Raw genomic sequence first — 25,293 nt, forward strand, 5'->3', positions numbered from 1 at the left:
CATTTTAATCTGTTTGAATAATCAAAGTGGTGCTTTCTGTGCCTTCTTGGTTGCAAAGATTTGAACTGCTTCCTGCTGAAGGTCCACAGTCTGGGCCAGCTCATGCTCTATTGAGATGGTTGCAAGGCCGACCAGCCTCTCCTGTGTCATTGTGGAGAGTAGATGTCTTTTTATTAACTTCAGTTTGGAAGCTGTGTTCTTCACTGGCAACTGTTACAGGAAGCATTAGAAGTATGCACAGAGCAACAAAAGCATTTGGAAAGAGGGTGGTCATATTATTTGTGCACATATATTCCAGAACAGCCTTTGGAGTTGATCCTGCTGAAACGTATCTTGAAAGGGCTTTCAGTTCATCACCTAAATCACTCGCATCAATATCGTGCATGTCATGTGTCTACACTGTCTCTAGTGCCCTGCATTGCTGGCGTAGGTCGTCTTAAGGTATAGTGAGGAGTTTTGGAATATCATACAACATCCCAAATATACTGCTGTGTTCCTTGAGCTGCATGAAATGTTCAACTGACTGTATTGCACAATATAGCACTAAGCCACACAGAAATTAAGTTATGTAAGTTTCTGGTGATTCCATTTCCCTCTGCCACTGTTCTCCCATGAACAGTTCCTGTCATAGCATTATCCTCCGTAATGGCAACTATGGCATCATCTATCTTCCCAATTTGGTGTTTGATAGGCTTTATCGCCTCCACTCCACTTTCCCATCGTGTGGCACTCAGTGGTTTCAGTGTCAGAGAGGATGTTCCCAGATGTTGCTTCAAAATTTGCCATCGATGAGTTGATGCAGAGAAAAATACATAGATGCTTTGAATTACATTAAAAAATTCAGCAGCTTCACTAGAAGCTGATGCTGCATCACTGACCACCAAGTTCAACGAACGAGAACTGCATGGGACAAAAAAAGCTTGAGGGTTTAACTCTCTCAGATCCATGTCTGCACTCCTCTGTTCTTTCCTCTCATGTTGGTACCATTATCATAGCCCTGACCTCTCATGTCAGCTATCGCAATTCCCGTATCTTCCAGCTTTTTAAGAAGCACATTTGTCATACCAGCTCCTGTAGTATCATCAATGTCAATAAATTCTAGAAAATGCTCTGACAGTCACCGTTGCAGGGACATTTTCACTAGGTTCTGTTGTTACAAAACGCACCATTAGTCATTCGTTCCGTATGGCTGATGTCAGGTGTGCCAGTAACTGTATGATCTCATTTTGAATTGTTTGTTTTTCCAAGGTAGTGGTGTGTGTACATTTCTTGGGTGGTGACTCTCTTCTTAGATGCTCCTGGAGTACAGCATCAAACTCAATCATCAGCTCCCCAATTTTAAGGAAGTTTCTATTGTTTAGCACATACAGCTGATCTGAAGTGCCACGCAGTGCTAGGTTTTGGGTAGCAAGCATTCTTACAATGGCAATGAGTCTTTTCAGAACATTTTGCCAGTAAAGAGACTCTGATGCAATCTTCTCTTGATGCTGATCATCTATGATGGCCTTTAACCTTAGTCTCATCTCAAGCTCTTTCCACCTATGGAATGCTCTCTGGTGATTTGCTGCCTTCTCATGGCATGCCAGATTTCTAGCCAGATTTTTCCAGTCCTTTTGTTCCTGTAGAATCCAATGTGGCCAGAACATTAGATTGTAAGAGTTTGCAACAAAAACAGTATGCAGCATTCTGGGTTTTTGAGTACATAAGCCATGGCCTCTCCACTTTGTCACCATTGGGGATTTCACGCCAATAATGTGTTGGATGGAAACTTCTATTTTCATTGTCTTTGGGGAACATTAAGTTTTTTTTCACTTGCTGTGGCCAATGCAGTACAAGGAAGTCCCTCAAGCTACCGCTCAAGTGGGTCCACAGTCCACATCTAGACTTAAGGAACTTAAACTCTGCAGCAGCTGTTTCTTGTGCCTCCACCACACTCTTCTCTGATCTACACTTTTTTCTTCAGGAATGTGCATGGTTACATCCATTTGAGATGGATGCTGTACTAGCTGCCAGGTCACCTGCACTCTGACTAACTGGAAGATCAGGCATCTCCTCACCACTCACATCCTCACTGGGGCCGGATGGCTCACCGTGAACACTTGTGTCTATGTATCTCAGGAGAGCTCCTTCCTGCTTAGATAGAAAAGCTTCCTTTGCTTGCTTGCTTTTTCTGAATGCTGCCCCAGAGGGGCATTTTCTTCTTTCACTCATGACTGCTGTTCTGTGCCAGCTATAGTGGCTTTCAACACTCAGTTGAAGGGGACAAATAAGCAGGCTGGTAGCAGGGCCTGAGTGAGGGAAGATATCAGCATCTTAAGGGCCTAACTGGCTCCTACTTTCAGTTGACTGCCTGTTCTCTCTCCTCAAGTGGGTTCAGGGAAGCAGCAGGAAACAGGAAGCTCTCTGAGAAGCTGATGTTAATCAGTCCAGGCTCCTGGGGGTGCTAGGGAGATGCATAAGAGGGTGCTCCTCCTCTCTCTCCCTGCAGCTCCTGCTGCTTTCTGTTATTCCATCTCACCTTTTTCTCCTGCCTGCCTGTTATATCACTTGTGCCCTCCTTCCTCCAGCACAGCACTCCACCATCACTCTGCAGCTCGAGCAGAGAGAATACATATGCACCAGCAGCAGGACACAATTTTCTACACTCTGGGTCCTAATGGCACCGCCCTCCCACAGTCTTACCACTCATGGTAAGGCCAGCCCTGTGACCTAGATTAACATAACTTGCTTGGCCTCTTAAAAACAGCCAGTTCCTAGGTTTCATTCATGTGGGAGACAGTATCCTAAGGATTAAATTATATGAAGGTATCAGAGATGTCAGGTATAAATGAAGGCAGAATATGGCCCCATTGTGTGCAATAGACATTGCTTGAATGGCAGAATTCTGAAGGTCTGAAGGGATTTCTGATTGGTTTATGTAAACTTTGTGTAAACAGTTCTTTGTGATCTATTTGTTCTTCCTCTAAACCTTCCTCCCTCCCCCAGCAGTCTCCCTAATACCTGAGAGTAATCACATTTAGAGAACATGCTTTTGGTCTCCAAAATATCTTTTCAGAAGATTCCTTTATGTGAAATCCATAGGCAGAAAAGGAAATGGCTGGTTAATATCAATGAAACAGAGTTTCCTCAGAAAAGCCTCTGTGTGTTTGGTAGTGTGGTGTTTTTTAATAAAAGCCTTAATATTTGAATGCTTGTGGAAATTTGCCAAGGGGACAGCAGCAGAGACTTACAAACTTGAACCAGAGAGAATTACAGCACAGAAAACAGCAGTGCAACCATCACCAATACCACTCTGCCAATGTGTCTCAATCCAGTTCTGGATTTACTACCTCTACGACTGAGACAGCTTTCATACCCTTCCAGTCCCTGGTATGTCTGCTCAGAAGTTCTTTGATGGTTATTCACATTTTGCATAGGCTGCTGAACCACTGTCAAATACTGGAAGAGATCCAGTTTCTTTGAAAAGACGACACGTCATTGTGGTTAGGCTGGTATGTTCCCCTCCGTCAAACAAACTCAGTGACTCTGTGAGTCACTGCATCATCACCTCCCAGCTTGTGGGGCAGACTGGGCGTGGAGAGGCCAGAGGGAAAAATCAGCAGAGGACACACCGATTTCTAGAACCCTAACCCCACAGATCCCTAGCCTGCTGCACACAAGGGACTTTTTCTCTGGGCTCCACTTCAAGCAGCATTAATTATACCTCTTACTGCTTTATTTCCTCCTTTCTCAACATGTAGTGCAAAGCTTGGTACCAATCCTCCCTGAGTTTTTCCTGCCACCTGGCCACCCCTCTTTTGCCATATAGTAAGTAAGAGCATCCCACATAATCACCTTTTCCCCTTGTTAGCAGCTTATTCCGCAGTTTTGCTCCCTTCTACTCCATGCAAATGTCTAGAAGGAGAGGAGGTGGGAAAATTGAGGTCTTAGAATGTCAAAAAAGACAAATTCAGGGGCAAGATTATGAGAAGCTCGTATGGCATGAAAGTGTAAAATTAAAAGAGAAAACAATGGAGTCCCAGAAACCATAACCATTACCTTAGAGGAGTTTTGGGGGTCAGTTTATTCATTTAACAGATAATGGCTGCAAAACACAGTCACCAGCAGGGTTTGAACCTGGGGCCTTCAGCACCAAAAAAACCATAGACCACTCCCAATTGAGCATAAGGCAAGTTATTTTAGTTATGAGACAGAAGCTTTCTGCCACTAGATGTTGTGAGGGTCACCCTCTCTACCTAATTTATTCAATAGCTCCCACTACACACATAGCTGGGTATTCAGCCTAACACTAACATTCTAGTAATGTGTGGAACATGGGAATTGCCAGATTGGTTCAGACCTAAAGTCCATCTAGTCCAGTATCCTGTCACTAACTATTACTAGATGTTTTACAGAAAGGGGTAAGAGCCCTGCCAGAGAAGATTTGGGATAATTTACCCCACTGTAGGTTTCATCCTGATCTCTAATAGTTAGAGGTTGGTTTAAACCCTGAAGCATGAGGTTTACTATCCCTTCCAGAATTTTTGTTAGCAATAAACCATTATAATGCTGGATACTCTTATTATCTATATAATGCTGGATTATATTATTATTCCAATACCTTTTGGAATCTTGCTCTAAGTTCTTCTCAATGATTTCCTGTTTTTTTTGGGGGGGGGGAGAGAGGGATCTCTGGTGGTGAGGAAGTGCTGAAACTATGTTTCTAAGTTCTGTATAAATATTAGCCACTTCATCTTTTAGAAGACATTAATTATAGTTCAGTACACTTTGCTACTTTAAATCTAATACTTAGATGCTACTGTTTCCCACCAGCGAAAATCAACCAACTTAATACTGCTGTGGATCATGCCTCTCTCTGACTTTAAGGTGTTTTTTTTTTTTTTTTTTTTTTTTGTTTTATTTAAATTTTTTTTTTTTTTTTTTTATTGTTTGGCTCATATACAACTACTGTAATTTGAAATATCACATACAAGGGCAAATAAATTCACTGTGTCCTTGAAAGAAAGGGTTTGTGCTTTCAGAAATTACATAATCTGAATTTTTATTTGAAACCATGAGATGGGAATTGTTGTGAAGAAAGCTGGGAAGGAAGAGTGGGGGGAAAGGATCCTCTTTAAAATTCATGCTGTCAGGTGCTTTTCATAAAGGACCTTGAAGAAATGAAATGCACCTGAGACACCAGTGAGTTGCTATCCTCATGAAACCAGGCCAAGCAAAAGCATGCACAGAAGTATTGTAACCTTTTGGGGAACTTGGAGAATGCACACAATAAATTTCCAAACACTGGAAAGTCCTCACAGAATCAAAGCGGAACAAAAAGGCTTGCTAACAGGTCATTTGCCTGGTGCACCTTCAGTTATAGTTTTTTCACTTGAAGTCCTCCAGAGCGGATATGAGAGAAAGGGAGGAAACTGGCAGTAGGAAGGGAGTGTTAGTCTGGGATATTTTCCCTGGGAGTTGTAAAAGGATTAGCATGGCAGAATGGGGGGGCGGGAGGTGTATGTTGTGGAGATGGATTGACAGCTAGAAGGGGGTACCTGTTTGAGTGAAGAGGAAGGGCTGAGAAACTGGTGAAAAGTGTTGTATTCCATAGTGGTTCTTGGTTCCTTTGCTGAGGTCAAGAATGCTCTCCCGTGATGGGCACTGACAGTATGACTGACTGACACTTTGCCAAACATAGTAAAAGACACAGTCCTTGCTCCAAGTAGCTTACAGTCTAAAATAAAGAATACAACTCTGACATAAAATGCACCATATGACCTGAAAATGATCTGATCTCAGTTATGATAGTCTTCGAGTGGTACCAACAAAGTTAATTTTATTAACAATAACAAAAAAATGTGGAGGTGGATGATTAGTAATAGGCTACATGGATGAAGTAGTGATCTGAATGAAGAGGCATACAGTATTAGGACCCAACTCCCATTGACTTCAGTGGGTTTTGGATTAAGCCATAAGGAAGGATTAGAATTCTAGGTATAAGGAGTAGCACAGAGAAGACTAGAGTGGGAGAAACAGACAAATGGTGGTCTGGCAGCAGGCTTTTATTTATTTGTGTATATACATAACCAGTAATACTGTGGTAGACTAGCTTTGAAGTTTAATGCAAGCATAATGTTTGAGAATTAAAATGTACAAATAGCAATAAATTCAAAGACAAGGTTATTACAGCAGCCATAACTCAGTCCCTCATGGAAAAGCCCTTTGGAAATTAATAAAAATATACTCTCTCTTTGTCTTACCTATCCTACAGAATGTAATAGTAAATGAGATCCCTGCTATAGAATTCTATAGGAAAGTTAAAAATTCCTATAGGAAGGATTTCAGTCTATAATGAAGGCCTATAGATTTTTAGTGCACAAGATTGGAAGTGGTCAGTGAACTCAGCAACTGTTCAGTGCTTCTTTTTTAATCCATATCCAGAACCTTGTGTCTTTCCCTCAATACTTTTCCACTTACTGGAGGGAAAGAGGAAGCATTGCTTATAAAATTTCCTAAGCTATGCATGCATACACATAACCAGTAAAACACGGGCAGACCACTAAGGGATTGTATTGCAAAATGTAAAGTGTATGTGGAAAGCAAGTTTTTAAAACCCTTATAACTGACAAATCACAATTAATTTTCAGTGGCCCTCCAAATGTCACATGTGCAACTTTGGGATCATTTCCATGCCATGTTTCAAGTTTCTATCCTGGCAGGGGTATGTTTGTGTATGTGAGAGCCTATGAATTCTCAGACCTAGAGAAAATATTCACACACATCTCAGAAACCGCCAACTTTCTCACAACTCGAACATTTATGATCCTAGACATTATTTCATGATTTGTAATAAGACTCTTGTCTGATTTATATCAATATTCACAATAACATTTTGAAATAATTTCCTATGAGAGACATTTGGGTTAGAAGACTACACGGTACTGTAATGCTTTAATTTTACAAAATAATAATCCAAAGGCCAGTACAAGATGCCATGTGCATTAAATGCATAATGGCTCATTATCCAAGCACTGTAAAATCATTATTTTAAATAACCATGTTTCATTTCAGTGGGCAGAATATAAACCACTATGTATTTTTATGTAAAATAGATCGACACTATTATTTATTCATGATTTTTAAAAGGATCATTATTTTTGATGGACAGCTTCTGTCAAAAGATTTATGTATGAAAGCTCATGTTTTCCCATAATAATGATCAATCAATAAACATTTGAAAATGGTACTTAAAATTCAGTGTTACCAGGATACACATTTTAACTCTAATTAAAAACAGGTTTTCATTTGGAAACTAGATTACACTCAAATTAGTTTTAATTATACACAAACAAATGTATTATATGAAATCTTGTAAAATGCCCAGTTTGAAAGATATTTTTTACAGCTGCTATTTTTACTCCTACAACATATTGCTAAATACTGTTCTCACATGTACACCATAGTACACCACAGAGCTCAGTGGTATTGCACAAGGTGCAGGATATAGGGCATAATTTGGTCCTGTAACTTTAGACTGGTGTTCTAGCTCAGCATATTAGGGTCAAAGTTTTCAGATGTGAGATCCTGATTTTAAAAGGTGCTGAGCACCTCCAGCTCCCATTGACTTTAATGGATTTTCTAGGTGCTCAGAACTTCTGGAAAGCTGCTTCTCTCTAGGTGCATTAATATGGATTTAGGAGCCTAACTTTAGGTACTTAGCTTTGAAAGAAATTGCTATAGAGTTTTTTGTTGTAGATCCCAGGGTCTTGTGTTTTTCCACAAACAAAGAGACACCATATGTTTCAGACTGAGGGATATTTATTGTACATTAAGGAAAACAAACAAGTTGGGTTTTGCAAGCAGAGAAATTGGCCCATAGTTAAAACAGCAGTATAGATTCTTTGCACTGGGATTTACCATTACAGTAAGTATTGACAGTTGTAATTTTCAGACACACGCTGCTGTCATTCTCTGCCACTGGCTTTCATTTAGGGAGCAGAGTACCATGAAATGCATGCTTCAGCCCCTAGAGTCTCTAGACATGTTTTTTAGACAGGTGTTTTGAGAACCAAGTACCCAAAGACCATTCAGGAGGTTGGTAGAGATAATACACTGTAAGTGTCATAATTCCAAAATGACAAACCTACAAGTAAGACCAATTCCAAGGGTGACAGACAGCCTCTGTACAGTAAAACTTAAGGAATCAGTAATTTTCTATGACTTGGTGTACAAAAAAAGTGGATTTTTACTTGGCTGAATTGCCTAGACAACTGAAGAAATCATCTTAGTGACTTTGACACACCTTAATAATAGCTGGCAATGATAATTTTTTTTTACAGAAATTCTTTAGAAGAGCTCTCTTATTAGTGCCCATTTGTCCAAGAAGGGACAAAAGAACAGATAAAAAACAAGTTTTTATCACTCTGAAAAATGCACCTCAGAGCAACAATGGGGAAAATCTGTTCCTGATGTGATAACTGATTTCAAAGGAAGTACAACAGAGATGGATACACTATTGTGCTAAGTGTATTATGATAGGAAGGACTTTTCTTCCATTTTGAAAACTTCATAGTCCAATCTGAATTTCTGTTGGTGCTTGAGATTTCTTTAAATATCTAGACTGGAATTTATTTTTTTATTGATATGCCAGATTAAACCTCTGCATAGTGTGTTCATGGAAAAGGAACCCACCTTTCCTGTAGATATGAAAAAGCTATAGTTAACTCTTGGAAGCATGCATCGATCAGAGACAAACAGAAATGGCAGCCAGTTGTGGAAAATGACTAGCTGGTTACACAGAGACTTGATGCAATAGTGTATGTTTAACCTTTGTTGGAGAGATGTGCAAATTGTATTCCCATAACTAGCTCATGTTCAGGCAATTAAACAGCTGGGCTAATTTAAAAAAAATGTCAGGATCTCTATTAATGGGGAGGGTTGAGGCAAGGAAGGAATGGTGGGGGAGGTCATCCTGGAGAGCACATTTGATTTGTGGACAGTATGAATAAAGAAATAAGTTAATTACTTAGTGTGATGGTGAAACATCTTGGAAAGTAACTTAAAAGTTTGAATGTAAATCTGGTGATGAATTATTACATGTGCACTTGTGCCACTGCAAACCATTCTACTTGATACAATTTTTGCTTTACATTTTATTCCTTGTTTGGTTTGGTTTTGGAACATATCTATTACTCTACATTTTAAATTTGGTCCAGATTCTGCCACTGTTTATTCATGTTAAATAGTCCTGTTGATTTCAATGGAATGGCTTGTGGAGAAAGGTAGTACTCAAAGCGAGTAAAGCATGGGAGATGGGCCCAGACTGTAACATTTATTGGTACCCTTCCATCACTAGAACTTTGAGGGTTGTGATACAATAAGATCGGGATCAGAACCATGTCAAAATTTGGGGTTTGGTTTGCAAATAAATGAAAACCAGGGTAGTTTTTCCCATCTGTCTTGCAAGCCTGTGGACTCTGACTAAATAATTATAATTAATAAACCACATAGTGCTTCCAAAGATCACTTATTTTAAAATACTAATCTCAATTAGGAGAACAAATGCAGCCTTGCCATTAATATACGAGGTTTTTACTGAGACACTAACCAAGGTGTGAAATAAGCATTTTAAATATTATGCAGGGCAAGCATATCAATAATTAGGTCCTCAGAAGTGAAGTTCTGGCCCTGTTGAAGTCACCGGCAAAATGCCCATTGACTTCAATGGGTCTGGATTTCACTCCAGATGTTTATTATATAGCATATGGGGGCAGCTCATTCATGATTCACTGCTGAACAATAAAGAAAAGTTGTCATGTGGGAAAATAAATTGTTTTTAATCTTGGTTTCCCCTGGGATTCATCATCAAAACATCTGTAGAGCTGTGGGACTTTGAAAAAAATCACCTAGCGAAGAAACTCACTTTTCTTTAAGGTCACCAGACTTGCAAACCTTTGTGGAAGAGTTTATATCAATACAGTCTTGCAGCTTCTGATATTTAAAAAATAAGCATGTTTTGGGTCACAATTGATGCTGTTTTGTTTTAGCTCTCAGCTTTCATGAGGTGACAATTGCCTTCAAAGTAAGAGCTTGAGCACAACCAAAATTGCAGAATTGGACACCTTTCACTTCTTCTCAAACATGAGCAGTTCAACCAGTCCATCTAGCCCAAACCTATTACAAAGGGATTCTGAATGTATGATATTGTCTACAGTCTTTGCCTCTTTGAATGCTACCCTATCTCCCTCCTTTCCTTTCGCATGCAAAGTCCTACAACATGCCATTTAGCCTAGCTTCTTGGCATCCTTCTCCCTCAGGATAGCTTCCACCTTCTCCAGTCCAGTTAAACCACTCTCAACAAATTTCCTGCATTCAAATATATTTCCTGCATCTCTACTCATGCAGTACTTTCTGCCAACACCGCTGAATACTTCATCTCCTCCCACTTGTATATCTGTACCTTTCCATGCCAATTCCTATCCCCAAAGCAAGCTCCCTCCTCTAATATGCCAGGCTGCTTCACTCTTCTCCCTCAAGTTCTGCTTAAAACCCCTACTTTTGTGTGTGTGGCTATCCTTCCAGTTGTACCAATCCATCCCTTTTTTCATTCATCTCCATGTTTCCCTGTTATCTTTTAATTTAGGACACATTTGAGTATAAATACATAGCTTTTACCTCAATTTTTAAGTCTTATGGAAAATGTATAAAAGAAAATAAAATCAATGTCCGTAGTTTTAAAGTTAAATTAGTGGCGTAGAATTTCCATGAAATTGCAGTGACACTGCACAAGTCTGGCCAAAATATTAACAGTGTGAAGCATGACATAATACCTTTTAAGAAGTGTATACAGCACTGTAGCTGTACATGTACTTATATTGCAGGGTATTTCCTTTATGATTACATGTTGTGCTGAACGTTCTTAGACTCAGAAGTGTGCTGACCTGCTTCTATTCACATGCAAGCAATAAATAAATGAAAGATTTGAACTCGCGGACAATCAGATGGGTAAGTCATCAATGAGCTGATCTAGAGCTCTCTGGTTGAAATTAAATGTAACTCACTAATCATTTTTGATTGTTTCTGTGTGTTGTAAGATTCTGGATTTTCTCAATTCTCTGAATTTCTTTTAAGTACAAATTTCCTAAAATGACAACACACTGGCCAGGAATGAAAGTAGAGTACATATTAGATCCATTTTCTTTATGAGAAAAGCGCTTCATATTATTGCTTTCCAAGATGCAATAACTTCATGGATGCCAGTATGGCAAATGCCTAAAACAATCCATGGATTAGCTAATTGAGGTGATTTGTCTCTTTCTGAAATCTTAATAAACCACAAAGCCAATGTGGAACATTTATTTTGGCCTTCTCCATGTTTATTATTAAGAACATAGATGAAGTCAGGTGAAATTATCCATAGAAGATTTGGGATTAACTACATGCAGAACATATACTTTCACCAGGGGTGAGCTCACCAGTCATTTTTATCAGGCAAATTATTTATCTTGCATGTAAAAATGTGTAAAGGGTGCATAATAATAATAATAGTAAAAAGACATCTGGTAATTGGTTCCACGACTGATGATGTGTGCAGCCATTATCCTTCATTATCCTAAGAGGCTAAACAGAACAGATTGGAACTGCAGGAACCAATGACCAGAAAAAAAAAATGTCACTGTAACCCTGAACTCCTGCTTTTCATTTACATCACGGAGCTTTCTCTCCTGGAGAAATGTTAATCCATGAGGCTTGAGGCTCACACAAAGAAGGCAAAACCACTCCCTGTCAATGAAAAATCATCAACAGATCCCCAAGCAGGTCCAATCTAGTTAACTGCACCACTAGAGTGCCTCTTTCTTATGTATACTTTGATGAATTGTCAAAAAAGTTTAAACTAAAGCCTCCGCTCAATATCAGTTTCTGAGGTCCATAAGATAAATGTAAATATTTCCTTGGTGAAATAATAAGGAACTGTATTGTCCCCTCCATAGGAACATGTAGATGGGATCCACGATGAGTGTCCCTCTCCCTAAAAACATAGAAGACAGGCCTGTGCTGCCTCTGCAGCATGGTCCCTCTCTCTTGGACCGCTGGAAGCCCCCAAGGGGTTTAGAAGCCAGGCTGCCTTAGGAAGGGCAGAGCAGGTACTGGCCAGTCTTTGAGGCACCAGCTCCTGGCCCTAATCTAGAAGTGAGTTAATACAGATAGGTTACAGAGCAGCCAATAAACATCCTCACAGAATTTTTCTGGTTCTTTTCCCTCTCCATGGATTTCTGTGTGGGAGGGGAAAATCTGCCCCAGGATTAATGCCTGAAATCATACACATCCACTAGACCCGAGAAAACCAATCACACAGCAACGATCTATTCAATACACTGGGTTCTTTTTCTGTTGGTGGATTGTCCAAGAATATCCTGATTAATGTCAAGGAGGCCCCTGCTTCTCCCAGGACCTGACTTCACCCCCAGGGAGATCCTGCTCTTCTTTCCCTAGCACTTGTATGTTGTGGCTGCTACTTTTGTCTGTTCCTGTGGCAATCCCTGTTTCTCCCAGTATCTGGTTCTGCCACAGGACCATCTGCTCTACCCCCACAAGCCCACATGGCTGAGGGAGGAGAACAATTTTGGGTGTTGAATACTTGAAAGGAAGGGTGGTTCCCATCTGATGTTGTTCCTTTCCCCCACTAGAGTCTAGGTCCAGGAACCTTGACTCTCCAATCCCTCTGCTGCTCCTAGCTGTTGCTGGGGAAGACAAAGGTATGATTGAGGAAAGCATCTGAGGCCAAAAGGGTTGGTAGAAGTGTAACTGAGGGAAGTATTTGAAGACAAGGCAGAGTGTACATGCGAAGTTTGTCATGCAGAATCCTTATCTATTGGAGAAAATGGGTGTTATAGAGAAAACACAACTTCATTTTCAGATCCCAGGCTGAGTTTGTAGAACCAGCAGCTAGGAAACAAAATCTATTTTTGTAAACACAGCACATTTTCTCTTGAAGTCACTGAGAAAGTAAACCTAAGACCCATGGTGCCACTTTTACACAGTCTCTTTTCGCACTAGAGTTACTCTTCTATAAAGGTTGGGGCAGAAGTAATAGATTTTTCTAAGCTAATGCATTTGTCTAATCCAATCATTTAAAAGGAGGAGAACATCCCTTACAATAAGAGCATCAGTCTCATGCCTTATAGTGCATCAGCAGCATATATATGACATCATAACTCCCTGCCCCTATTGTATATTATTGCTTACAACCTGCAGTGGAACTTAGCACAGGGATCTCTTGATAGACGATGCCAAGAAGTTTTAATCAAATACCATCTCTCATTTAATTGAATTCCCTGTGCCTCACATAGATTTCATCTCGGCAGTTTAGCTTTAACAATAATAGGATTTTGTTTTTAAGCAATAGCCAGTAACTTCATTTAGGTTTCAATGTTGTTGCTTCATAGTGGATGGCCCTTCACTGGACTGCTCCCATGCTGCTTGTGCAGCAGGCTCATGGACTGCCCACAATGGGTCTCAGCAGTGCAGTGCCTTGTGTACTGTTAGCACTGCCAGCAGTAATAGTCTCCTCTAAAGGGATAGCTCAATCACCTCAAGGATGGGAGGTGAACCCATGTGAAAGCACTTTTAATTCTGGGACTTGGCTGACTTTGGACAACCAACTATGAGAGGGGTGCAGCAGAGGGAAAGGGGAGTGGTGTGTTAAAGGGACCTTTTGTCTCTTAGACTTTCATATCACAAGTTGGGAAACTGCAGATAAGGCCAATTATGGAAGATACCATAGGGCAGGTGTTTACTATGGTTTGCATTTTTTAAAATAATCGTAGCAGTGTTTTCCCAAATAAATGCTGAGTCCCCTCTCCCTTTCAGTAAAAGTTTTATTTTGCTATACACAGACTCATTGCTTGCAAGTACAGAAGTATTGTCTCTTAGGGGCACTCAGGGGTGGTTTTTAGTTTTCCCACATTTCTGGGTGGGGGCTTGAACTGGTTCTGTTTTGTAATGTTAAGAGGAACCCCTAGATATTGAACCCAGCCCTTGTTGCTGCTGTCACTCCTGGAAGAAGGGTTACATAAGTAATCTTTCTTTGTCCCTCTCATCCCATTTGCTCTGAGACTCAGTTTTATCCTCTACTGTATGAGCCTGCTGAATTTCCTCATTTTTCTTTTTTTTTTTTTTTCAAATGAAATCTATCTTGAACCAAATCAATATTTTTCTCTGACACAAGAATGTGCTCGTTGCTAGATTAGTATGAAGCCATTGAGAGATCTAAAACTTAGTTATATTTATTGCAGGAAGAGGTGGGCTAATTAGCCCCCCAAACAAACTGTTTGATGAATCAACTCTTTTTCGTCTTCATAAATTACCACAAACGGACTTCAGTTTTTATTAATTTCTCCATTATTGGAAACTTTCTGGCAAATGGTTCATGAAAACATACTGCAGCCTCTGGATTACTCAAAAACTGTGGTTTCATGACTGATGCTTCAAATGTTACTATTTGTCAGTCAATATTGAGGCTGTGTGTTTGGTCACTTAAGTCACATGGCATTGTTTCTGTGCCTGATTGGCTGATTTCCAAACCCAGAACATGCTTTTGAGATGGAAATTTGAATATTTCTCTCATGAATACTCCTGCAATTTGCAGGAGTATTTTGACACTTTTCTTTCCACAAATATCTTTAGAAAATAGCTTTGCTGGTACAAATATTGGTGAAAAGCAATCGAAAGGAGTCACGGATGCTGTCAAAGCAAATTTGCAGCTTTTATTTGAATAAGTGTTCTTGGACACTTTTACAGTAGTCGCCTGTCTCTAGTCACAGCTATGTAATGCCTGAGCTTATCTTAGACTCTGTTGACCCACATGGCAGGGCCAGTAGCCACTTTCAAATTGACACTGTACTAGATCCTCAGCTGGCATAAAACAGAATTGTTCCATTGACTTTATGGAGTCAATATGATAGAGTGCAATATGGCATTTGAAAGGTAACTGTATGTAGATTTTATATAAGATCTTGGGTTTCATCTATGGTTAAATTATATTGCTGGGTATTTTTATAAACTTGTAACTTAAATAGGTGCTTTCACTAACAATAGCTAGTACTCCATGTGGCATCACAGTCCTTGTCATAACAGGCTGAAATAAAAAAGTATTGCACAATTCTAAGGAGAAAAAAGTCTTGAAAGTTTATTTTTTAAAAAGATGCTAAGTTGATCGTCAAAGCCCCTTTTAATATAAATTTATAGAATTCCAAAAATTCATTTCAAATTAGCTGGCTTGAATATTTCATAATCTAAGAACTATACTGTAAGAAAGATTGCCCAAAGGCAGAAAAAGAATTGACCTGAAATGCCCATTAGAAATTACAATGAAATGATGCTTTAAAAAAAGGCGCTCTCTTCTGTTCTCTCAGGCATGATGTGAAACTATGAAAACGCAAACTCTCTTTTCACATTGTCCCCTTATTCCACTTGAAACACATTCCTGGCAGCACTTTAAAGATATTTCCATGCTGTGTTAACCCTTTGAAAACTAATATCAAACCTGAATTTGAGAGCATTATCTTCTGTGCCTGAAACTCTCAAAACTTGACAATGATCACCCTGTAAATAGAGAGAACTAGCCTAAAATAAGAATGATTGGAATGGAAGCTATGATTTCTGCAGTACCAACAATGTAATTGTGATCATCCCTTGTTCTTCGTATTTAGGTGTGTTGGTAATTATTTGTTTGGCCATATTAAATGTTATGCTACTCTGTTAATATTAAAAATGGGCATTTAGCCAGTAATATAATACATAACGATTAAATGAACTATATTTGTCCTGATGGTAATATCTACATTTTATGAATGAGTGGATTTTGATATTAACTAATTAGAAGCAACTCTACTGCAACATCTGTCACCTAGCATTAAGCGATGTATCTGCACACACTCTGTAATAATTCCTTCTGGCTGTCAAAAGCATGAGATGGCAAAGGTATGTGATGAGAGATGACAGTGAACCACTATGTCCAATTTTTTTTCGACACACAGTTATGAGCCTTAAGGGTTTCAAGCAAATATACTTATTGTCCAGCTCCCATAACTAGCTCAGTATTAAGCACCTATGCAAGTCTCACTTGCTATACTCTTTCAGTGCATCTATGCAAGGTCTGTATTTATGTGACAGATATTTTGGTTTACTGTTGCATACTCTAAGTGCTAGCTGGAAAATGTGCCAGCAGAGAAATGGCTATGTTTTAGCACTAAAGTGGAAAATACATATGCTAAAAAAAATTGTGAAAATATGTTCAAAAAGACAATAGCAATTAGGTGCATTGTGGTAGCGTAATTGCCCTACTAGCCAACAATTTCTGAGAGATAACCATAGCAACCTCAGTGTTACATGGCACACTTATGTACTCATGGCTCAAATACACAAAGACAAATACTACAAAAGCCACATCTTGTTGACACATTCAGCTAACCCCGATTAAAGGCATCTGCTGTGCAAGCTGGGTTTTAAAACATTGTTTCTGCACTAATATCAAATCCAACACAATTGTGGGTACTCAGGGACCTCAGAGACAATGATCTGTCTGGAAGAAGCTAAATCCCTTCTTAAAAGGGGGAATGTAACCAAACAAACTTCATGGTACTGTTTAATATTTAATAGAAAACAACAACAAAAATCAATAGCAGATGGGTTATAAGATTATAATGGTATCCTGCCATCTGCCTTGGGCCATGACCACAATAACATAAGGATCTATCTGACCGCTTTAAACACCTCCATGCATATCCAGATGAATGGCTAAAAGCTACTGTTTGGAGGTCAGATTGTACCCCTTATTTGATGATTGGATATTTCTCTGTTCCTCCCCTACATACTTTCTTCCCTTTGATTTAGGCTTTACTAGTTCTTGTTACTTACAACTTTTTACTTAGTTTAAAACCATGTCATTAGGTTTTGTTTGTTTGTGTTTTGGGTCTCCTCCCCTTCCCCAGGATTCCTGCTTCATTTGATTTACTGCTCGGTGTCTATCTTTCATATCTTTGTCTGCTCTGATGATTTACTAACCTAATAATATTAATTTGCATTTAAATAGCACCTTTCATACAGAGATCTCAAAGTATTGTACACGTTACCCAAAACTCACATTGACTCTAGAAGCTAAATATTATTATGACCATTAGAGAGAGGTAAACTGAGGCACAGTGCGATAACAGTGACTCAGTTTCAGGGTTAGGAAAAGAACCGAGAACTCCCGACTCCCAGATCTCTATTCTAAAGGCTACATGACACTGTCCACCATACAATATTTATCAGCTCCTTCCCATCTCTCTGAACAATGCAAATCATTTAAGTGGAAGTTTCAAAAGCTCTCAATGATGCCCTGCCTAGTTTGAGCTTCCATTTACTTCAGTGGAAGCAAGGTTTAGGCCAAGGCTGAGCATTTTTTGAAAATCTCACTCTTAAAATATACAACTTTATATTAGCCAAGATAAAATATCATGAGCAAAATAAAATACTCATTCGTATATAGCAGTACTTGCCAGGAGCACTACAAATTGCGTGTTAACACAGGCATCTCCAAATTTAAACACGGGGAGAGCCAGATGGTCTAAAGCTGGTCTCCATTTTTGTACCACAAGTAATGTTACTTGGACAGCTAAGTAAATTGTCTGATTACACCTACTAGATTAAGTACTTAGATGTCAAAGGTATGTCTAGAATGTAGCTGGGATGGGCTGGGTAGATAGACATGTGCTAGCTCTGCTTGAACTAGAATGCTAAAAATAGCAATGGGCTTGTTGCTGCATGGGGGTGGCTTGGGCAGGCCCCCTGAGTACAAGCTTGCCTGACTCTCTGGGTCCAAGCGTGGGTGGCTAGTCCATGCTACTGTCTATGGCATAAGGTCCACACTGCTATTTTGAGTGTGTTAGCAGGAGCAGAGCTAGTGCATTTGTCTATTTGGGCTGAGAGTCATGCTCCCAACTGCAGTGTATACGTAGCCCAGCTGACTTTAGTTATACCCTGGATAGAAACAGAGAGGCCTGGCTTAGTCTAGGTTGCAAATTTGGTCTTAAATATTTGTAATTTAATTTGAATCCAAAACACTCTAGTTTTTTGGAAATAACTTTTTAATTTTTTTTTTGAGAGGGCAAATTAAACCCAGAACGGAGCACGCAAAGTAATACACAATGCACTAATATATTCATATTTATCTGATGTCTATTGCACCTGGACAATCATAAAGAGCATTTCACTTGGTACTTGAGGTATGTTTGTATACCATACCTCAGTGTTTAACACATTTAATGGCTATTAATAACTTCTGCTCCTAAGATTTCCTCTAATCTGAGAACTCTTCTCTAGCCATAAGGTGGGAAACAGCTAAATGGGTTCTTCACTTATGATCACCTAATTGCATTTTTTTCTTTTGTTTCAAATCTATGTTCTTTATCAAGAGGCTTCAGCATTGGTGTCCAGAGATGCACACAATGGTGCTGGCAGCAGACAGTGGTTGTTATTCAGTGAGAAACAGAAAAAGTTACATTCTTTTCCTATCCCCAGGCAGCAACTGATTTGAGAAATGGGTCCTTTTATCCGGCAGGTTAAGATATGAGAAGCCATTCACAATAATTGCAAGTTCTGAAACGGAACCCATGTCTTGAGACACGTTAGCTGCATACCATAAATTAGCTTCTTGAGACAGCTTGCTGATAAGGCGATTGTGTCATGAAACTACTATGATAAAGTATCGTGGAGGCAAATGAAAAAAGGCCAGAAGTGGTAACACCTAAAATCACTGCCAAGTACATAAGATTCTTTTCATCTGTATTCAAAGAACTGCAGGAAACAGTCTTCTGTTGGAATCAAAAAGGTGTCAGGAAAAGGAAAGCAGGTCCACACAGGGAACATCTGCTCTAAGAGTCTACTTGAAAGATAAGCATTCAGCAGAATGGAAGAAACATCTGTGAAGTATGCAGCAAATTATTATTAGTGCACTTGGGGTGAAGCAGGAATGGAGGAGGAAAAGAATAGGGAGCCCAGTGGTACATCAGTGACCACAGGATCTCTCAGTGAGTGGCATAACCTCCTTATCACTTTCTGGTGCATGCCTTTAACTAGTATAAAAAAAAAAAGAACACATTGAAATTGCCTGGTACTATCTACTGTTGCTGAAAAGATGGCAAAGATGGTCACTGGAATCAATGTGGGAAAGAAAAGAACAGGAATGGAGATTGACAATGCAATTTTGTTTTTGTAACCTGCCTGCTTTGAAAATTTACTTCATTTGCTGTTTTAAACCTTTGGACAGACAGATTTTAAAATGTATAAACAACCCCCCCCCCCAAAGCAGCAGCATAAACAAGTGATTTAGGCACAAATTTTTAAATAAATTGCCTAAGATTATGCACCTAAATTCAGATTTCGGCCTGTAGATATGCAGCCTGCTTTCCAAGGATACTCAGCACACACAACTCCCATTAGCAGGCAATGGGCCTACTTGTCAGTTATTCCATTCTTGCCCTTCCAGCAGGAACAAAGAGGGTGAGGGTGTGGCTTCAAGTCACTTTTGTGCTCTCTGTATTCTGAGGCTCCTGTAAATTAGAGCAACTTCAAGTCAGCTCTAATTTATTCTCTCCTTCCCACATGCCCTCTCCTCCCCCCCCCAGACCCTGAGAAACAGAGAATAGATATAACACGGTGCACTCTGGACACAATCTGTCTCCATTCCAAGCCCTCCTCCTTTCTACCCAAACACATCCCTACACTGGGGAATGGGAGCAGGTCAGTCCTTACATCAGCTATATGCCATTCAAGGAAACCCCCTGCAGGGATGCTATTTTCAGGGACTGTTATTGCCCACTTTAAGGGCACCTAATGCTGCCAGGTCAGTACAAATTGTCCTGTTTGTAGCAGAGAATCAGACCCCATGAGCTGAGAGAGCTCTCTGGCAAGGCTAAGAATAATACTATTCCTCTAGCGCTTTGCATGTACAAAGTGCTGCACAAACATTAATTAAAAACGGAATATGAAGAGGAATGAGACTGCAGAGTGGTTTCCCTCAGTGGTTGGCCTAAGTGAAGATAATCTGCAAGTGGTATATTTTCTCATGTTAAAGTCTCTGTTGTGGCTTTTTCAATCCACAGCTGCAGAGATTGGGGGTTTGAGGTGCACCACACTGTGGCAGGGGTCTGAGGAAGGCAGACTTTCTCTGAGAGTGTTTGGGGAAGTGTATTCAGGAGCAACCCCTATTCTTCCTTTGTGGGGATGCAGCACACACCTCCCCTCAGAACTAACTTCAGACCATCATCTGAGCCCTTTGGAGAGTGTAGCACAGCAGCCAGTCCCCTTCACCAGGAGCAGTCAATAGGCAGACCATGGGCCAAATCCAGGCCACCAGACACTTTTGAACAAAGCCTCCAAAATCTTTATTTATTCTATTATTGTTTTCTCTAGATCTGGACTATGCCTTAACCAAGATATTTGGACCTTGACAAAAAATAGACTACCCCTGCCCTACACCCTATGCTCAAGGAATGCAAGCAGTGGGATTTTAGCTGCTACTTCATGCAGATACTCAAGAGAATAAAGGGTTCCCCTCACCCACTGGAAACTCGCAAGCAAGCAGAGCTAGACTCTGGACCTAAACAAAACTGTAAAAGAAAAATGCTGCCTTATACAGGTCATGTTCATTTATGCTGTACTGTGCATCTCCTGTTCAAAGCATTTAATACTCATTATCTAATTAATTCTCTCAACGCTCCTGTGTGCTAATAAGTGTGCTAAGCAAGTATTTTACAATGAGGGTAACTAAAGAAGAGAGGTTAAGAAATTCTCTAAGACCACAGAGAAAGTTAGAATCAGAACTAGGGATTAGAACCCAGCAGTTACTGACTCCCTGGAGTTAAGGCTGCTAACCTACACCTTTGTTTTATTTTAGGACTAAGTATGTTGAATGGTTTATGCCTGTAAATGGAGAATGTTGGCTACAACCAAAATCTACCTGAATAATAAAATCTCTCCTGCTTTTTTTTTTTTTAAAGAGCAATACAGCAGGAAGGGAAGCTGAATTAGTGTAGCAAGGATGCTTGTTGTCAGGAGATAATCTCAGCATTTTGCTAAAATTCAATGTGATTTGTCATTCCAATCCCATTGTTTCCTCTGAAAACAAGGACTTTCAGTTACCCTAGGAAAGTAAAACCAGGTGTTTAAAAATCCAGGCAGGATTTAACACTAATCCTGGTACACTTTATCAGCAGCATCACAGCCTCATTCTGCCCAAGTGCAGGACAAAAGGCTTCACCATGCTATCGCTAAGTAGCCTCATTATTTGCCAAATGTAACCATTGTGAGTCTTTCAAAAGCTCCCAATTTGTCTCTTCAGTAGCACCCTGTGCTTATCTCCTGATTTCATTTCACACCTGCTGTGCAGCAGATGATCCAAATTACCCAAATTAATCCCAGGTGCAGTACTCACAACCCAATTAAAAACCTCAAATGTCAACCCAAATGAGGGATAGCACATAAAAATAGATAAAGAAAGACTGTGCCCAAAATACTTTGGAACAAACAACCCACATGCACCTGACCTGTAAAACCACCCTGGTGGTTTTCAAAATACTTAATAGGTTAGGCCCTATCTTTGTATGAGAGACTTCCTCCTCAAACAACCTTGTTTTCATTTAAATCTGCATCTGACACTGTCCACCTTCTAGCAGCCCCACAACTGTGTTGTTCTATTTCCTTGTTGATGTGGGTCCTGGGACTGGAATCTGTTCTTCCTTGACATGTCTCTTACTCCATCCGTCCTTCCTTTTAAATCATACCCACAATTTTTCTCCCTTCAAAGGTACTTTATAGCCTGACCACTGTTGTTGGCCCAATTTTTATTGTTCTTCCTCCCAGCCCCCCTCCTTTTTTTTTTTTTTCTTTATCCCCTCTAATCCCCTCCCCCCCCCCCGTTGCTATTAAAGGGCAAGACTTTATATTTTTATTACATAATGTTTTAAAATATACTACTGTATTTTCTTCTTCTCTTGAGAGCACCTAAGTAGGGGGTGCCTTGAATAGAATGATTCCTATTACTTGAGAATACTACTGAGACCCTTAATATTATTATTACAACATGACAAGTCAACAACTATAGAAGATATTAGGCATTCACCCACAAACAGCATGGCGGTCCAGTGGCCAAGGTGGTGGGTAGGGTGCTTAGCTGGGACTCAGGAGACCTGGGTGAATTCCCTCCTCTACTACAGACTTCCTATGTGACTTCTGGCAAGATACTAAGCCCCTGATTCCCAAAGATACTTTCCTGCTTACATCCCAATTTTAGGCTCCACTGCAATCCACAGAACTCCCATCGAACCTTGTCAGATGTAATGCCTCAGTTTTCAGGGTACAAGTTCCTTAGTCATCTGGATGCCTATGGTGAGATAGAGCACACATGCCCAGAGGCACAAATTTATGTGCCAATCTCCTGCCTGAGCAAAGTGTTCCTCAAAAGTGTTTAGGCACCTAACTCCCTGTTGATTTCAATGGAAATTAGGACCCTAACTACCTTTGAGGATCTGTGCCTCTGTGCCTCAGTTCCCTATCTGTAAATTAGTACTTTCCTAGCTCATGGGTGTATCGTGAGGTTAAATCCATTGAAAAGACTGGAGGTGCTCAGATACTGTGGTAATGGGGGCTGTATAAGTACTGTAGCTAGACCTGTTATTTAAAGTTTGAAAGGTGTCTCTGAAGATAGGGTAAGCAGTGACTCCTTTCTGCATGGAGGGCGGAGGCAGATGATGGTTGCGAGAAAGCAGCACTAAGCTTGGGAGGGCTTCGAGGCATGACATGGCTACTCGAGATCCAGTAAGGTGAAGTCAGATGGGAGAAGTGAGTAGTTTAAGCAACACACTGTGCTCACCATAGGCAACGAGGCACTGATTATCTGGATGTGAGAGATGCTGGTTTCTGAGGTCCCTCTGACATTTTTTCGGTCAGGCCAACCTGCAACTCAAATGCAGCAGTGGGATAGGTTTTGGCTTCTATTTTAGGGGGCATTGGTGTGCTCATGAGGGACCCCAGGAGCAGAAAGAGTATGAAACTTTGAAGGTCATCACATTCCTGGAGTTCTTCCCCACCCTGGTGGCAGTCACCATCTGAGGTGGGGATTTCAGAGACAAAATGGTCAGTTTTTAGTGCGACAATCAAGTAGTTGTCCATGTGGTGAACTCTCAGTCCTCTAAATCCACCAGACTAACGAGGCTGGTTGGTCTTTCCTTTTCTGTGGCCTCAAATGGAATATTTATTTCACTGCCAAACATGTACTTGGGCTTGACTGCAGGTTGACAGATTCCAAGCACTAGCACCAGAGGCAATGTAGGTGCTGTGACGTTGTGCAGGGGTTTCTGTGATCCAACCCGTCACAGTGGCCCAAACAGATACAGTAGCCCTATGGAATCTTGGCTGCTAGAAGCAGTATCCATGGCAAAGGAATCACTTGCACCATGTACCTTTTTGGCTTACACAATGGCATTTGAGGATTCTCACACATTTAGGGGGCTGCAGGTTTACCCAGGTTTGCTTACCTCTATTCTATTCTCTGCTTTGCATTATATTCAGCAATAATGCAAGGAACAGACAGGCTTGTATCCTGTAAGATATTGGCTTCAGCAGTTAGCAGGGCCGGCTCCAGGCACCAGCCCACCAAGCATGTGCTTGGGGCGGCACCTGGAGGGGGGTGGCGCAGTGCGGCGCTCCGGCCCGAGAGCGGGGCTGCGACTGGGCTCGCCGCCCTCCCCCCGGCACTCTGGCCGCCGGGGAGAGCAGAGCCCCGGCCGGGCTCGCCGCCCTCCTCCCGGCACTCCGGCCAGTCGGGGAGAGCGGGGCCTGGGGCGGCAAAAAAGCCAGAGCCGGCCCTGGCAGTTAGCATGAGTCTTGAGGCCTACAAACTTTGGCATAGATAAAGGTAGGTAACCCATAAGTTTTGGGAAACTGGAAGTAGAATGTAAGGGGGAATTTTGTCCGTAATGACATCAGCCAACCACAGAACATTAACTGACACCAGCTTCTGGAAGGTTTTGGACGGAACATCCGACTGCAAGAGTGCCATGGCAACGAAATGACGTATTCAGTAATGGGTGAAATCATAAATACACTAGCCTATAGAGAAAGGACACCGTAACATTGGTAAGGGGAAGAAATACAAATAAGGAAGATGGGAGAAACCCCTATTGAATATGCATTAGGCATGGTAACATCAGTGTAACATATTATAAAAGTGGCATCCCAGCATGGGGACAGTAGGAGAGAGAGATGTAGCTCTTGGGAGGGGCCAGAATGATGGCCACTGGTGAAGATGAGGAAGGTGATGGTGATGAGGAAGATCATAGCTAACATTTCAGGGATGATATGAGTATGGATGTTCAGATGTACTTTCTGTATTATCTCTATCTACCTTACTGAATTAGAGTGTATGTGACTTTGCTAACTTTTCCCAACTATATAATAATCTTAATAATACTGGGCCTGATCTTGGGACAAGAACCTGTCAACCCTGAAAGTGATCACTGGGAATTTGTATTCATAATCTATAGATCAGGCTACATGGCCAATACCAGAACCTCAAATTTGGTGGTTTATGGTCTTGCTGTATAGGAACCACTGACCACAGCTGACTGGTTAGCTGGGGTGTTCTTTTACTGCAGATCTGTTGGGGATTCATGGCCTGTAGGGTGCTGGAGGGTTGGGCTGCTGTGATGTAGAGAAATGTCAGGAAGCCAGTGACGTTGCAGGTCCTTAGGCAATTAGTTGCGGTTCTTCGGGAGACACTTCAGGATGTGCTAAACTAAAGGATGTGCAGTGGGAAGATGACCTCTACATCTCAAGGTCTGCAGGTCAAAACCCGATTGACATGGGTGTGGCGAGGCTGTTGCTCTGCACCACTCTGAGATGGACATGTGTCAGGTATGGGCGCTGCAGCCAGGTGGTGAGGGTCCCCTGTTCCTGTATGGGGACTACCCCTTCCTAACCAAATTCCAGTTTATGGGAGTGTTTAGGAAGGGGTTCCAGAGTAGCAGCCGTGTTAGTCTGTATCCGCAAAAAGAACAGGAGTTCTTGTGGCACCTTAGAGACTAACAAATTTATTAGAGCATAAGCTTTCATGGGCTACAACCCACTTCTTCGGATGCATATTGAGTGAAACATATATTGAGGAGATATATATACACACATACAGAGAGCATGAACAGGTGGGAGTTGTCTTACCAACTCTGAGAGGCCAATTAAGTAAGAGAAAAAAAAAAAAACTTTTGAAGTGATAAT

Source organism: Terrapene carolina, unplaced genomic scaffold (genome assembly GCF_002925995.2).
Source record: "Terrapene carolina triunguis isolate 2854851 unplaced genomic scaffold, T_m_triunguis-2.0 Scaffold62, whole genome shotgun sequence".
Taxonomy (NCBI): Eukaryota; Metazoa; Chordata; order Testudines; family Emydidae; genus Terrapene; species Terrapene triunguis.